The sequence below is a fragment of the Emydura macquarii genome, unplaced genomic scaffold (assembly GCF_026122565.2).
Source record: "Emydura macquarii macquarii isolate MOO-44397 ecotype Brisbane River unplaced genomic scaffold, CSIRO-AGI_Emac_v2 contig_2448, whole genome shotgun sequence".
Lineage (NCBI taxonomy): Eukaryota > Metazoa > Chordata > Testudines > Chelidae > Emydura > Emydura macquarii.
The window spans coordinates 3,903,701-3,919,649 of NW_027132585.1; positions in this window are offsets into that span (position 1 = coordinate 3,903,701).

A 15,949-nucleotide genomic window follows, 5' to 3' on the forward strand; every position below is an offset into this window, starting at 1 on the left:
CCCCCATCTTTAACCTTTCCTAATGTGGTGAATAACATGGCACTAGGGATGTGTCAAGGAAAATATAAGAAACTTAATTTTGAATTTCCTGGGTTTTGTCAGCTTCTGTCCTGACCACAACATGATATGAACATATTTCTCTTTGTTTAGTTTATGGATTGATCCTGGAATACTGCTCAATATTCTCAAAATATAGATGACCTCTATATTTGATGCTGCTGAACGTAATGGTCCAGCCTGAGAAGAGTTAGGCAAAGCAAGTACTAACACAGGAGAAGCATATCCCCTCATCCCTAGCAATTTGCTTCCTCCTTTTGAAGATAATCATGACACTTACATGCTATGAAGCAGAAGGATGGTACTCAAATACTATGGTAGTGGGTATATAAGAACATAGAGAGAAAAAGGACACATGGAAGCCTGGTAGAGGCAAATGCCAATCCAGACTCCTGTATTCTTTGTTGATTGAAAACTCAGTTATCTCAAAAGCAGTTTTAGCAAAGCCGAAGGATCTAGTGTGGTGCATAAATAGCCTTTTCTTATGTCTCCAGTAATTAGGACTGTGAAACAGAAATGGCCATTATGATGCTATAATCACAAACAGAATAATGAACAACTTTGGGTTTTTTTGGAACTGCCCTGCTAGAACAGCCCAGTGTGATGTTCTGTGTCTGACAGTGAAAAACTTACAATAAATGTGTCATAATTTTATTCCCTTCTAATTTTATGAAATGTCATCTTGTTCTTGTATTAAGGGCAAGTTAAAAGAATGCCTGATTTACACCCCATTTCTATACCCCTTTTTAATTGGTATACCTCTAGTATGGCATCACTTACTCTTCTTTTTTTCCAAGCTAAATAACTACTTTTAAAAACAAAGTCTCATATTTAACCATTCCATGTCTTTAATCAGCCTAGTTTGGAAATAGGAATTGCATACTAGATCAGTGGTTGATCTACTCAGTGTGACAGCAGCTAGTAACTGTTTCTTCAGAAAAAGTTGAAGAAGCTCTGCAATAGGCAGCTCTGGAATAGTCTGCCTTCAAGGAAAGTTTCTGCCTAACCCCCATTAGTTAGGTTTGGCTTATGCACTGAAGCATAATCCTTTTTTTTTTATCCTTGATGTGCTCCTTTGGACTGTTTGTGTTCCTTGGATGTCCTTTCTGAGAGAAGGTGATGAAAACTAAACACGTATTTAAGGTGAGGATACATCATTAATTTATAGCAATGGAAAAATAAATGGCAGCATAATCATATTTTCCATAATATACTCTAGTCCCTTCTCAGTACAGCCCAACATCCTAGTCACTTCGTTGATCCCATGTGTGTGCTGAGCAGACATCTTCACTGAACTGTCGGAGATGAATCTGGCATCTTTTTTTCCTAAGAGGTTATAACTAATTCAGAATCCATCAGTACGTATAAATAGCTTTAAATTTGTTCCTTCCAGTGTACCTTATGCTGCACTTATTTATACAATAAATTTCATCTGCTATTTGGTTCCCCAATTACTTCATTTTTTTAAAGTCCTTCTGGAGTTTTTCACAATCCTTTGTAGCTTTACTAACCCAAGTAGTTTTGTGTAGTCAGCAAATTTCACTATCATGTTTCTCATAGTATGTCACCTGGTTGTTGTTAGTAAATATGGATAACAGCGATGGTCACAGTATTAATCTTTAGGTCATCCTAGTACTAATCTCCTCCTACAGTGAGGATTAACCATTTGTTCCTACTATTTCCCCACTCCCACCAGTCTTTGAACCAGTTTTTAGTCCAAAACAGGCATTTACCTCTTAATGTGTGGTTACCAACTTTACATTATAGCCTTATATGAAGAACTGTGATAAAGCCTTTAGAACAGTGGTTCCCAACCTTTTTGTCTCAAGGGCCACAGATATCATTTTTACAACCCTGAAGGGCCACCAGTCTCTGCCAACAGCCCCCTCCTCCCCACACACCCTGCAGCCAGACGGAAGGAGTTCAGTGAGGAGGCTGCCTCCCTCCTCGCTGATCTCCCGTCCCCCTGGCTGCAGCAGTGAAACCACAGCCATCCTGTAGTCCTTTGCACTCCACCTAGGTCCCTAGGCAGTGGCTCCCTTCTGCAGCCAAGGGGATGGAAGATCAGTGCTCCCCTCCGTCTGCCTCCAGCAGGGACCCCAGCGCCTTGGAACCCAGGCAGAGCGCTTTGCCGTGCTCCCTGCTACAGCCAGGGGGAGGGAAGCACTGATCTCCCAGCCCCTTGGCTGCAGCAAAGAGCCAGCACCGGTCTTGTAGCCCCACGGCAACGCTCTCCGCCTGTGTCCTTAGGCAACAGCTATCTATGCAGTGGGAGGGGAGCGGCAGGCCACTTTGAAAGACCCCACGGGCCACTGGTTGGGAACCACTGCTTTAGAAAGTGTATATAATGTATATCCATTAGTGCCTTTTTAGCCACCATTTTTATAATTGACATAATTCTGGACAGGTTATTAAAGCATAATTTGCCACAACAAACACCTTGCTGATATGTCTGTATTCTGTCATAATCTAGTATCTGTGCTTTATGGTTCTGTCTTTAATCATATTTCACAGCCGTTTGCCTGGTTAAAAAGTTTGCATGTCTTTCATTCCTCAGCTCACACATAACATTTTTTTAAAAGATGGATTCCACATTCCTCACTTTCCGTCCTCAGGTACAGTAATGGTTTTGAATAATTAATTACATATTTTTGTTAGTAGTTCAGCTCCTTTGGTCCTTGGTTCTTTCAGAACTCCTGGATGAAGGCTGCTGGTCGTGGTGAGAACAGACAATTGAATTTATCAAGTTTCACCATCTGTTTTGTGTTTTTTATATCTCAGCCTGACAGCTCCAGAACTGAACTACTTACAAAGAATAACCCATCATATGTATTTCCTCATTATTGTTTGTGGTGAATAATGATTCGAAGAAACCTTTTAGGTTCTCTGCAATGCACTTATTTTCTTTAGCTGACATATTGATACCCAGGTGGTCTGATGAACCTACTGACTTTCCTGTGAACTGTTTATTTCAGATGTACTGAAAGACTCTTATTCGTCATGGTATATTTGGCTGTTTTTTTTGGCTTCCTTCTTAGCCCTCTTAATCTCCTTTTTATATTTTACCTGCTGAAGTTTGTTTTTGTCTATTAGTCTCACATAGGCGAGGTTTCAGTTTTTTAAAGGTTACCTCTTTGGCCTGAATAAAATCTTGCGCTTTGTTGTTTAACCATGCTGTTCTGTTCTTGACTTTTTACTTACTTTTTTTGTTTTGGTTTGGTTTTTTTCGTTCAGGGATATGCAAACCTGCTGTGACTCTAATAAGGTATTTTTTAGCAGCCTCTGTGCTGTTTCTATGGATTTTAATTTCTTAACTTTCCCCCATCAGGCTTTAAAACTTACTTCCTCATTTAAAAAAATGCAGCCCTCCTTGAAGTTTAGTGCCACAGCACTACCTCTTGATATAATGCCCCTGAGAGAATGTCAAACTTAATTATACTGTGACCACTGTTACTTAATGGCTCAATTACACTTACTTCTTGTACCAATTTCTGTGTGTTACAATAAGCCACTCTTGTTTGAATAGGATTTGTGTGTGCTCCACAACAAGCTGTTTTAGGATGTAAAAGATTTATAGTATTGAGAAATTGTTTCTTCAGTCTTTATCCTGATGTTTGCAGTGTTGTTGTGGCCATGTAGGTTCCAGCATGCTAGTGAGAAAAGGTGGGTGGGATAATATCTTTTATTGGACCAACTTCCATTGTGACAAAGACAAGCTTCTGAGCTTATACAGAGTTCTTCTCCACGTCTATCCTGATGTGACATTCATCTGCTTTGTGCTTGGGTAGTTGAAGTCACCCATTCTTCCTGACTGAATAAATATCGCTTATAGATGTGCACTGCTGCCAAACAAATCTAAATTTGGAAGAATTTTAATTCTAGATTCCAATTGTACTCCTGAGAGTCAGGAGCAGATTTCACCCCACTTTCACCCCAGATTTGAATGCTGCTGCTGCATCCTTTTCTTCCTCCTGTTCTCTTACATAGAAACAGAGAGGGTGGTGTCCTTCCTTTTCCTCCCACAGGTAGTGGTGGGACAGTAGCATCAGCAGATCCTTATTTTCTTACCCTTACTGAGAGGATAGAGGGCTGGCAGTGGTTTCATTTCTTCCCCTCTGAATGGTGGTAAAAATGACTGGCAGGTTTTCTTCCCCTTGTATGGTTAGGAGGAGGGAGAGGGCTGGAGAGCTCAAATGCTGCTGAGTTTTTTGCCATGGACCAGAGGAAAATGCTACCAGGAAGGACTCTTGAGAAGGTAAAACAGATTCATGTAGCTTTCTAGTACTTCTTGTTGCAAATTCCTATATCACTTGTTACAAAAGGTATCACACCTATAGATTCCTTCTCAGATTTCTCTGTCCCCAGTCCCCTGCCCACAGTATCCATTATGAGATCAGGTATCATTGCATGCACACAGAAAATTATCTTACAGTGAGCATCTCACATATGGCTATATATCCATGTCTGTTCAGGACAACAAGGTCCTTTTCTTTTTTGAAACAACTTCCTTGGCTGCTTGCATTATTTTATCCAAGTGTAACTCTGATTAAACACATCACTGTTCTTACTGTGGCTGTTACTCTGTGATGATCATCTTGATTGTTTCTAGAAGCAGTTGCTGCTGTGTTCTTGATTTTCTAATCTTTGGTTAAAATAAGGACACGAGGAAAAGCAGATGGTTCACAATTTAGCTGGGCATCATACACCTCTAGTTTAAAAAGCATCACAAAGTAAGAACAAGCAACACCCGAATTTCTTTCTCTCCCTCTTCCCCTCCCTCCCACACACACACTACTATGCAAAAATATTTATTAGATCAGATGACGTATTCTGCTTCAAAACATTCCTATGGAAAAAAATGGAAAAATTGCAATTAAAATTGATTTTTTTCTCTTTGGGAAGCTGGAATCAAAAATGGTTACCTGCTCATTTATGAAACAGATTTATTCTGTTGACATGGAGGCTTGTTTGAAATGTAATTGAATTTCTGTTACCTAATGGAAAGTGACAGTTAACAGTATTTATTTTCCATTTGTGTCTCAGCAGATAACATAACACAATTTTGATTTGTAGTTAGCTTTGGAATCTGAGATTGTTCTATCTCTGTAATTGAAAAGATGGCCTAATACAATCCCTTTTTGTTTTTTACACCAGTAAAGGCTGCATTAATACAGTAAACAGCATCTATTTTAGTTTAATGGTTATACTGAGATGTTATTTTTGCATCATGCCTGTCTTATTAGACTCTGACACATGGTGGCCTAAATTGATAATCCTTCATTTACCCCTGGTCCACACTCACCTGGAGATTCGGTGGCAGTCGACGGGAATTATGCAAACTACGCAGAGTAGCTTGCGTAACTCATGTCAACTGCTCTGCTTCCCTTCTGCGCACTGTCTACACTGTGCTGCACCGACGGGAACAGCGTCCTGTCGACGCAGCACTACGCTACTTGAGGGGATGGTTTTACTCAGTCAACTTCCTGATAGATTGAGCGGGTCTACACTGACCGCTCAATTGATCCAGAAAGATCGATCTGGCGGCGGCGAATTTGTCGCTGTCAGTATAGACATGGCCTTAGACTCTGTTTTTGCCAACTAGTTTCTATGGAGAAGACTTCCTTTTTCCTCCGCACCCAGAAATAGTCTTTACCTTTCAGGTAGAATAAATTTCTTTGCAACAGAATTTCAACTGTTTTTCTTGTAATTGTTTCTTAGTGAGATGCCACAAGATGCACCAAAATGAGTCTGTGGGGAAAAGCTGCAACTTTATTAAAGGCACAATTAACAGTAATGAAGAATGACCGTGTTTATACATGACCATATTTATACATTGTTCTACCCCTGACGCCATCCTTCCCCTTGTCTTAGATCATCACACATCACCAGCCGTGAGTTTATAGCCATTGTTTGGCTCTTCAGGGAAAGTATCTTCCAGAGAAAATGGAATGGAAGCTGAAGCTAGACAAATTCAGACTGGAAATAAAGTGTAAAATTTTAACAGTGAGATTAATTAATCACTGGAACAATTTACCAAGGGTCATGGTGGATTCTCCATCACTGTCAATTTTTAAATCAAGTTTGGATGTATCTAAAAGAAATGCTCAAGCAATTATTTTGGGAAAGTTCTACAGCCAGTGTTATGCAAGAAGTTGGACTAGATTATCACAATGGTCTCCTCTGGGCTTGGAATCTATGACTCTCCAGGCAATCTTGTCACCCAAGGGAAGTTCTCTTTCTTTCAGGCCTACTCTCCATTCATCCCTTCTCAAGGTGCTTCACTTTGCATACCATCAAGCATGATGCAAGCAAGTTATGATAGTATGCAAAGTGAAGCACCTTGAGATTGACAATGACAACCACCTATTCTTTTCCTTTCAATATTCTCCTGGTGATGAGGTTCCTATGTTGCCTGAAGTCAATGCACAATTCAGCCATGAGACAAATATTTAGAGATCATGTTACTACACAGCATTAATTATTCTGCCTTTCACACTATTGCTCCCATTGATCAAATCCATGTCCCAAATTGTCAAGTCTGGAATGGGATGAACTAGACAAGACCCTGACCATTGTTGCAGGTTCATCAGCTTGTATAGGCACTCTTAACTGCTACTGTTTAAAATTACCCACCAAACATTGTGCAGCTGCAGACTTCCTTCCATAATGCAAGATTGAGGAAAGGACATTATTCCGAACACATTTTTAGTACTGTAAACAGTTATGAGCTCATGAAATCAAGCTTTTTATAGTGCATCAGATATAACTATTAATTATTTTAGCATTTTTCTTGTTCATGCTGATGAATGAATCCTAAGGAAGTGAGATTTTTTATGAGCTGGCTTGAATCTAGAGTGATGCAGGAGTACACAGAGCTTATCATGAGAATGGCAGTTTGAACAAATCTAAAAGGGAAGTAAGAGAGGGAGTTTGTATCGAATACAAGGATGACATTTTTTGCAAAATGATTGTTTCATTAGAGGCATTGTTTAAAGAGATCTTGTACATTTGCAAAACAAAGAGCATAGATACAGATTTCTGAAAACTTGGTTAGTTAATTATTGAAACACCGATAAGCAGTAAGTTTTATAGTCTCTGCCTCAAAAAAATGACAGTTTCAAATACCTTTTTAATCCTCACCAAAAATCCCTTATTTTCATATTATAAAAATCACAGTAATTTTCAATATGAATTTAATAGAAGTTGACTCTATCAATTTAATACAAAGATGAAAGTATAAATAACAAAAGTTCAGAAGGCAAATTAAATTCACAGACAAACTCATCTCAACAGCAGATTTGCTGCATTTAATGTGCTTGTATTGTATTGCCCCTGAAAAGCATGAAAAGTTATATGCTTTTGAAGGAAAAGGCAGGAGTTTTCCCTGCAGTTAATAGAGCTTGTGATTGGGTGTCTGACAGGGAAGGAGCTTGGGATGCTGTGTGTGCTAAAACAGCCCCACCCTTCTGGCCCTGCCAATCATGCCTGGTAGGGAGAAGAGCTTTAAAAGGAGGAAGTTGTAGTAGCAAAGGGGGAAGCCCTGAGAAGGGAGTGAGAGGCTTGGTTCCTGAAACGATGGGAGGTGCCCTCATGTCAGAAATCCCCTCAGCTGAACTAAGACCATGCCTCAGACTTTTTTTCCCTTTTCATTGACCCCAGGGAGGAGCTTGGTTTGTGTTGACCTGAACTTTTGCTTTCCCCCCCCCCCAGAAACAAAGTAAGCAGGCCCACAAGGTGGGGCTACTACAAGAACTAAGGGGCTGTGGCTTGCACTAGGGCAACCTCATGGTGGTAACTGGGTTTGGTGAGGGGCTGCAGCCTGGCTCGGGTGATGCCCCAGAGAGACTCTTTTTATAGAAGTCCTGTGCATATTCAGAGTCAACAGGCCTCATCAGCTTGCTGTGATGGACCTAAATATTCATAATTTGAGACTTTCACTTACAAGTTTGGGAGCGTCTAGTGAACCATTATATCATGAAATATTTAATCACACTTCGGAATGTATAAATACACAGTTTCAAGCGATGGACATCGAAGCCTGTAATGAGTAGATATCTCAGTGTATTTTAAGCAGACCTGGAGTGGAGCTTTCAATGCAATTCTTTTTTTTTTTTTTATTGTGCAAGGTATGTAATAGAGTTGTTCTTCAGATACAGAAGATGACCAACTCTAATGATGTCCACAGATGAACAACTCTATTATATACTGACTTCCTCGTGTGAGAGAAAATGTTCTGATCAACATGGAAAACCTTAGTGGCTAGTGCAGCTCTGTGCTGAAAAACTAAAAGTGATTCAAAAGAAACAAGTATCTGTATGCACTTGTAAGGACTAGAGAACTTCTACTAATGCTTTCTTTGTTCTTTCAGATCTGTATACAAAGATCTGGCTGTGGCCAGGTGTCCCTATCTTTCCTTCTGGCTAGAGGTTAACCCTTACCTAAGCCCAAGTATGGCTGTAGTCTCCCATATGCCTCTTTATGCTTGCACAATCCAGGATGGGTTTCCTAGTAATTTCTTTACTAGTTTAAACATAAACCAGCAAAATAGCTGACATTTTATCAGAAATAAGCAATCATTGGCTGAAACTGCAAGATCTAAGAAAGTTATATGTTATATAATACATTGTATTTCCATTTCATCCAGCATATCATATTTTTCCTATTTTGTTTGTATCTATTGCAATAATAAATTGTGTTTGGCCTTACAGCACTATATACCTGATTAATCTGTACTGATCTGTATGTGAAACATTAGTTTTGGTCACATGCCCACACCTTAAGAAATGTATAGTAGAAATAAAAAGGTGCAATGAAAGTGATCACAGCTGTAGGAAGTCTTCCATATGAGGAGGGATTGAAAAAATTAGGACTATTTTGTTTAGAGAGGAGATTAATAAAAGGGAACATATTAGAAGTATATGAAATAGTGAATGGTGTAGACAATGAGGGGACTTGTTGAAATTTATCTAGGTATTGGTGTGGGCTCCATTACTGTAGTGTTTGAACAATTCCAAAGTATTTATGGATTTGTCTTTACTATACCCTACTCAGGTAAGGAAGTATCATCCTAATTTTATGGACTGAAATTGAGGAAGAGAGATTAAATGACGTGCACACTAGAAGTCTGTTGCAGAGTTGGGAATTGAATCCATGTCTCTTGAAACCCAGTCCAATGCTTAAGAACAAGACCATCCTTCAAAGAATGAGAACCATAGAGTTAGAAGGGACCCCAATGGTCATATGATCTAATCTCCTGCCAAAATCTAGAATTTGCTGTGTCTAAACTATCCAAGACAGATGGCTATCAAGTCTGTTTTTCAAAATCTCCATTGAAGGAGATTCCATGACTTCCCTAGATAGCTTGTTCCATCGTCCTACTGTTTTTACAGTTAGGAAGTTTTTCCCTGAGATTTAATCTAAATCTGCTATGCTATAGTTTGAACCCATTGTCTCTTGTCCTGTCCTCTGTGGCAAGAGAGAACAATTTTTATCCATCTATTTTGCAGCAGTCTTATAAGTATTTGAATTTCCTCTTTTCCAGATTAAACATACCCAGTTCCTTCAGTCTTTGCTCATATGGCTTGCATTCCATCCCTTTAATCATCTTTGTTACTCACCTCTGGATCCTTTCCAGTTTCTCTACATCTTTTCTATACAGCAGTGACCAAAACTGGACACAGTGCTCCAGCTGAGCCAAGCAGCGCCAAACAGAGCGGTACTGTCATCTCCCGCTAGTTACATGCTGTGCCTCTATTATTGCAATCCAAAATTGCATTTGCTTTTTTTGCAACAGCATTGCATTGTTGATTCACGTTGAGGTTATGATCTACCAACTCCCAGACCCTTCTGAGCAGTGCTGCTGCCGAGCCAGTTACCCCCATTCTGTATTTGTGCATTCTTCCTTAAGTGTAGCACCTTGCATTTGTCTTTATTGAATTTCATTTTGTGTCTATAGTCCAGTTCTCCAGTTTATCAAGATCCCTTTGAATTTTAGTTCTATCCTCCAAAGTGTTTGCAAGCACCCCTAGCTTTGTCTCATCTGCAGATTTGATTAGTATGCTCTCTATTCAGATCATTAATAAAAATGTTAAATAATACCAGACCCAGAACAGATCCCTGTGGAATCCCAGTTGACACCTTCTTCCAATATGACATCATTCCATTAATAGTTACTCTTTGTTTGCGGTTGTTTTACTAATTATGTATCCACTTAATGGTAGTTCTACTGAGTCCACATTTCTCCAGCATACTTATGAGAATGTAAGGTGGGTCTGTGTCGAAAGCCTTCCTAAAGTCCAGGTATATTCTGTCCATGCATTCTTCCAACCACCAAACCAATTACCCAGTTAAAAAAGGAAATCAAGCTGGTTTGGCATGTTTTGTTTTTGTATCGACTGGTCTATAGTTCTTGTTCTTGTATCGATTGGTCTATAGTTCCCCGGCTCGTCTTTTTTCCTCTTTTTAAAGATGGGCATTACGTTAGCCCTTCTCCAGTCTTCCGGGACCTCACCTTTCATCCTTCCTTTTTGAAAAGTAACAAATGTAACTAAAAAGGTAACACATTTAAAACTGTTTTCATTTTTATACACCCTCACACAAGCAATGAATCCGTAAAACTTATATAACTATGCTGACTAGGGTCACTTCTGTCTGGTGAGACAGATAGCTAGAACGCATAGGTGCCCACAAACATTATTGAAGTAGAGAGCTTTGTATCAAATAACAATTAGATATTGATATGTCTGATTCTGCTCTGATTTACACCCATGTAAATCAGGTATAACTCAGTTTGAAGACAATGGAATTACACTGGTTTTACACTAGCGTAGGTCAGAGGAGAATGAGGTTTTTACATGAAGAATAAGAACATCATTCATAGTTACAGCGGATTGAATAAAAATGATAGGGATAATCCATCTTGATGCTTCAGGACATACACCAACTACTAACTGTCTGGCATAGGAAGACATTTCCTTCATACCACTGTGTTGATATTCTGTCTTTGGTTCTCCCTAGTCACGGCAAAATTGGGTGGCACAGCAACTCTGCCTTGTTTTCTCTCCTTCTTTGTTGGATTGTTCGCCTGCTAGCCTGCTTGTTGATTCCTTGTTATGACCTCTGGCCAGGTCCCTGGTAGTCCTTTCCTCTCTTGGGGTGTTAAAGAGTCAGTACTTCCAGAGCCATGTGATGTTTTGGGGCTCACCCAGGCCAAGAAGGGGTTCTGCCACCACCTGCCTTGTAACTTTGGGTACCTATTTGCTATGCTGCTATGGCTCAGAGCCCTGACACCAATAACCACCCTATGAGCATAAAGGTTTCACCTTGGATTCCCCCTGCCTAGCTACTCCATGAAGGGTCTTCTGCTCGCAGTCTCCCTAAATCTGTCCCCCCAAGTTCTTAACTACCAGGCACTCGTACTTTTACCTTCTGGTTCATCACCCCCCAAAAGAATGAAACCTGCCCCTAGCTATCCGTCCACTTGCGGCCGCACACTCCATCCAGATTTCACAACAGAAGCCTGCTTAGGGTTGCCCCCATGAATTAGCACAGTTTGAGGGAAAGGAAAAGAAACCTGCAAACTCTGTTAAAAAGTAAGCAGTTTGAAGTAAAGGCCTTCCAGACACGGAGGGCCAGCATCTAAGTGGGATGCTGTCTGTGGACACTGAATCCCCTCTAGGAAGAGGGCATGCTGGGAAACTGTTCAGAGGCAATAGGTAATGTGTATTAGAGAAGGGAAGTTAGTTAATATAGAAATGTGAAGCCTGAGTAACTTGTACATGTTTGCTTTTTCTTACTATTTCATCTTTGAATCTGTGACTTTTCTATTAAATAAACTTTTTGTTTAATGTTATTACTTATACTTTGGGGTTCGGACCCACTGTTCACTCCTTGTGGTGGCTGGACCTTGATTGTCACAACCAGTGGTCTCACTATAGGGGCACACACACAGTCCCTGACCCATTTGGGTATGGCTGACTTGTTCAAGGCCTTAATAAGCCCCCTTGCTGGGCTTGATAGGGGACCCCAGGCTCACCCCACTCCTGGGTTCCAGGCTAGGGACCTTGTACAAAGTGATTTGTACCAAGCTCCTTCATCCTCTTACTCTTTCCTTGACCTGCTTCCTGCGGTGCCGGTCCTGCAGGCTGTTCCTCCGGGTTAACCCCTGTGGTCTCCTCCCCCAGAGGGCCCAGTCTCCCAGGTGTTATCACCAGCGTGTTGCTGAAGGCTCCTGCTCTCCACGGCTCCTTAACTTCTCTGGCATCCAGCCCACCCTTCTGCTCTGCAGTCCTTTTGTGTATGCAGCTGTTGTGAGTCCACTACTGAGCCCCAGCTGAGTAGTCAGTTTTTCCTTTTGCAGCTGAGGCAGCATGGGGTCAGTTCACCCCATGACACCATGTTATCACACAATGGTTCTTTATGGGTGTTTTATGGTTTCTTCTGAAACCTCTGATAGTGGCAGAATGCTGAACTAGGTAGACCAGTGGCTTGATTTGGTACGGCACTTGCTATTTTCATGGGTTTAACATACTGCTGTTAAGTTTCCAGTACTTAGACATGGCTCATCTTTGATTGACACGAAACACAGACATATCATAAGCCAGCTTTTTGCTTGTGATGTGCTGCATTGGCCGTGGCATGCTAAAGCTGAAAAATAGACTGTAACATGCCATTGACATCACTGATTAATTTATGTTTTCTCACGCATTGAGTTTTCAAATAGTTAAATACAGCAGTGACAGTAGTTTTAAACTTACATCAGTAACTTGAACTGAATTACTTTAATAACTTGTATTGAATGATGTTTGGATTACTTATTACAGGAAGAATATTATCCATAAAGTATCTGGCACAGATAAAAAAACCTGCATGTGGATGAGTGTAATCTGTTCATCAGTTTATGAACATGTAGTCCTGCAGGGACTGTTACAAATACAAATGCTGGATTTTGCATCTGGATCTCTGAATAAGCTGAACGATCTGTAAAATCACAGGCAGAAAGACAGTTTCCCTTTGACTAAGTATTTGAGGGCACTTGTTGCATTACTTATTCCAGCAGTGTATAGAATATATTGCACTCAGGAAACATGTTCCTGACATAGTAGTTTAAGACAAGGTCATGAAAATAACTGGTGGTCAATGCTAATTTATTTAAGACAGTGCCCCATTTTCATTACCTTGGAGCATCGGTTCATCAGAAATGCCTATCTGACATAAAAACAATTTTGGAAGGTAGTAGTATGCCAGCAGAGTCACAGTAAATGTATAGGCCATGTGCATATTTATGATCAGAAACAAGCCTTGCTGAGAAGATGGGTAATGGTACAAAGGAATTGAAAATGTTTTTAATAGGATTAAGGCCTCAGTTAGGGCTGGATCCAAAGCCCATTAGTGGGACACTTTCCATTGACTTTAACAGGCTTTGGATCAACCACAGAGTGTGAAGATCTCACCAGTCCAGATGGTGCCTTTCATATATTAGGGAGGTACAGGCAGCATCTCTGTGCTGTTAAACTAGGAATTAAATCCCTTTGTTGCATCATGTACGTGACATAATGTACATCAACATCAAATATACAGCACTTTCTCAGAGGGCAAAGACTGAATTTTCAGGAAAGTTAGAAGTAGATCTGCCCAGTGGTTTAGGAATTATAATCAGTTTAACTCCTTTCTGAGACTTAGATTTGCTTTTCACCCTTTTCTTTGGCTGCCGCTGGCTAAACAAACTTTAGGCCCATTAAAATTATACATTTCTTAGCATCCTTTGTCCTAACTACTTTTATTTATTTTCACATAGGTGGATGAAAAATTCCTTTGATAAACAACTGGGTTACGTTGCTGCTTGTGTTGGCTCCCCCCTCCACTGCCCACCTTGCCTTCCAGTCTCCACTCATTAGATAGCACCCAGCCAGCTTTTCCTTAAGTATCTGTGCTTCTTCACCTCATCCCTCAGCATCTGATAGGCCTACTAACGAGCCAAGAAGTTGGTCTAGGAACTGGGGGCTAGTGGGGATGTGGAACTAGGGTGTGCAAGGGCTGGGGAAGCAGCTGCTTTCTCTGCCTAGAACCCCAGTCAGACTTCACCTTAGCTCCCCCTCTGTTTCCCTCACACAGCCACACATGGACTTAATTAAGACTCACTAGAGGGAATCCCTCTGTCAATAAGCTGGTAAGGTGTGTGGGACTCAGGTGGCTGTCTGGCCAGATGCAGAAACTGCCACCATAGCAAATCTAAAACAACTCCTCTTCTAGGGAACATAGCTATAAACCTGCCTCTCTTCTAATTCCTTTGTGCTCCCTGTTTCTGGGTTATGGTATAAGCATTAGAGCTGGCAGAAAATGACAACAATTTCTGTGTGAAAATGTTTTTTTGTTTTGTTTTGTTTTTCAACAACAACAACAAAAAATAAAAAAATAAAAATGGAACCTAACACAAATGTTTTCTATTCTCAAAAACCATTTTCAATACAAATTTTTGGTTCTCAGTAAAATATTTTAGATTTTGGCTTCTGTTTTAGTCACAAAAAATGAAAAATTTAGCCCAAAATAATTTTTTTTCCACAAAAATTTTCATTTTTGACTAAAAGGCCATATTTTGGTCAAAATCACTTTAACAAAAATGTTTTGACTGGCTTTAAGTAAGCGTATATATATATATATATATATATATATATATATATATATGTTTATGTAAACATGTACACTGTATATAGAAATGTGTAGTATACATATAGTGTAAGAAATAGTCCTGCATATATAACTACATGGAGCAAAGCCACAAACTACAATACAATGTCAACTATCCTCTATTTTTGCTGAAACTATTGCGTAAGTACAGTGTAAAATCAGTGGTGGTTACTTAAAACGGTGTTGATTTGAAACTGTCTGCCACAATACATTAGTAAGGCAAAGAGGCACAAAAACCTTTTCTAGAGCATATCTTGAAGCCACGTCAGGAGCAAGAATTCCAGTAAATGCACGTTGCCAACACAGTTCAGGTGTGCAGCTAATTCAAGAGTTCACCTTCTGGTAATCTTATGTCAAGTCATTTAAATCTTTCAAAGCTGAATTACATTTTTAGATAGAAATATTTCATGTGTGTGTATGAATAGGACTATTACTGACACCGGAAAGGGGATTTTTTTCCCTGAGACGATCACTCCTGATCGTCTTGAGACGATCCTGAGATGGTGAGCATGAATACATTGGGATGTTTGGTTTGCATTGTAGAGACATCCAAGATCTGGGAAGAAGAGGATTGGGATCCTAAAACAAACTTTCCAGAGTATCAGAAAAGTCCTAATTTTTTTGTTTCAGTTTGAGAAAAAGGCAATGCTTCATGCTGTTTCTTATTTTAACCAAACTTGTTTGCTCATTCTTATTTCTATTCCAAAATTCTTGACCTCAGCTATGCTGTTCTGAGATTTGCTTGAATAAGAAGTGTTTCTAACTAAAGCAGGCTAAACCTACAGTATTCATGAAGCAAAACCTTGGAAAATGTTCAAACAATGAGAGCACATAAATTAAGTCTGCTGTGGAAAGTCTAAAGGACACATTTATGTGTGTAAACTGACTGATTACTTATATATTAGTGGTCATTAAGGCATCATGAGTCAGTAGCCACTCATTGAATGGAACTTATAATTTAGCTTTTATTTTGAATTTCCTGTTGGGGGGCGGGATGTAAATATTGTGTCTTGTTGGTGAATTTCCTAATGCAATTCATGGGCTTGATCCTGTGAGATGCTGAGCACCGTCAAATCCCATTGATTTCCTAGAGAATATAATATTGTGCTTGAGGCACTTGGCATCTTGCGGGATTGTGCCCTGTACATGCTGTTATATTTAATTGCTCTTTTATTTTGCTTGTCATAGATAGTAACTGAACTGCTTT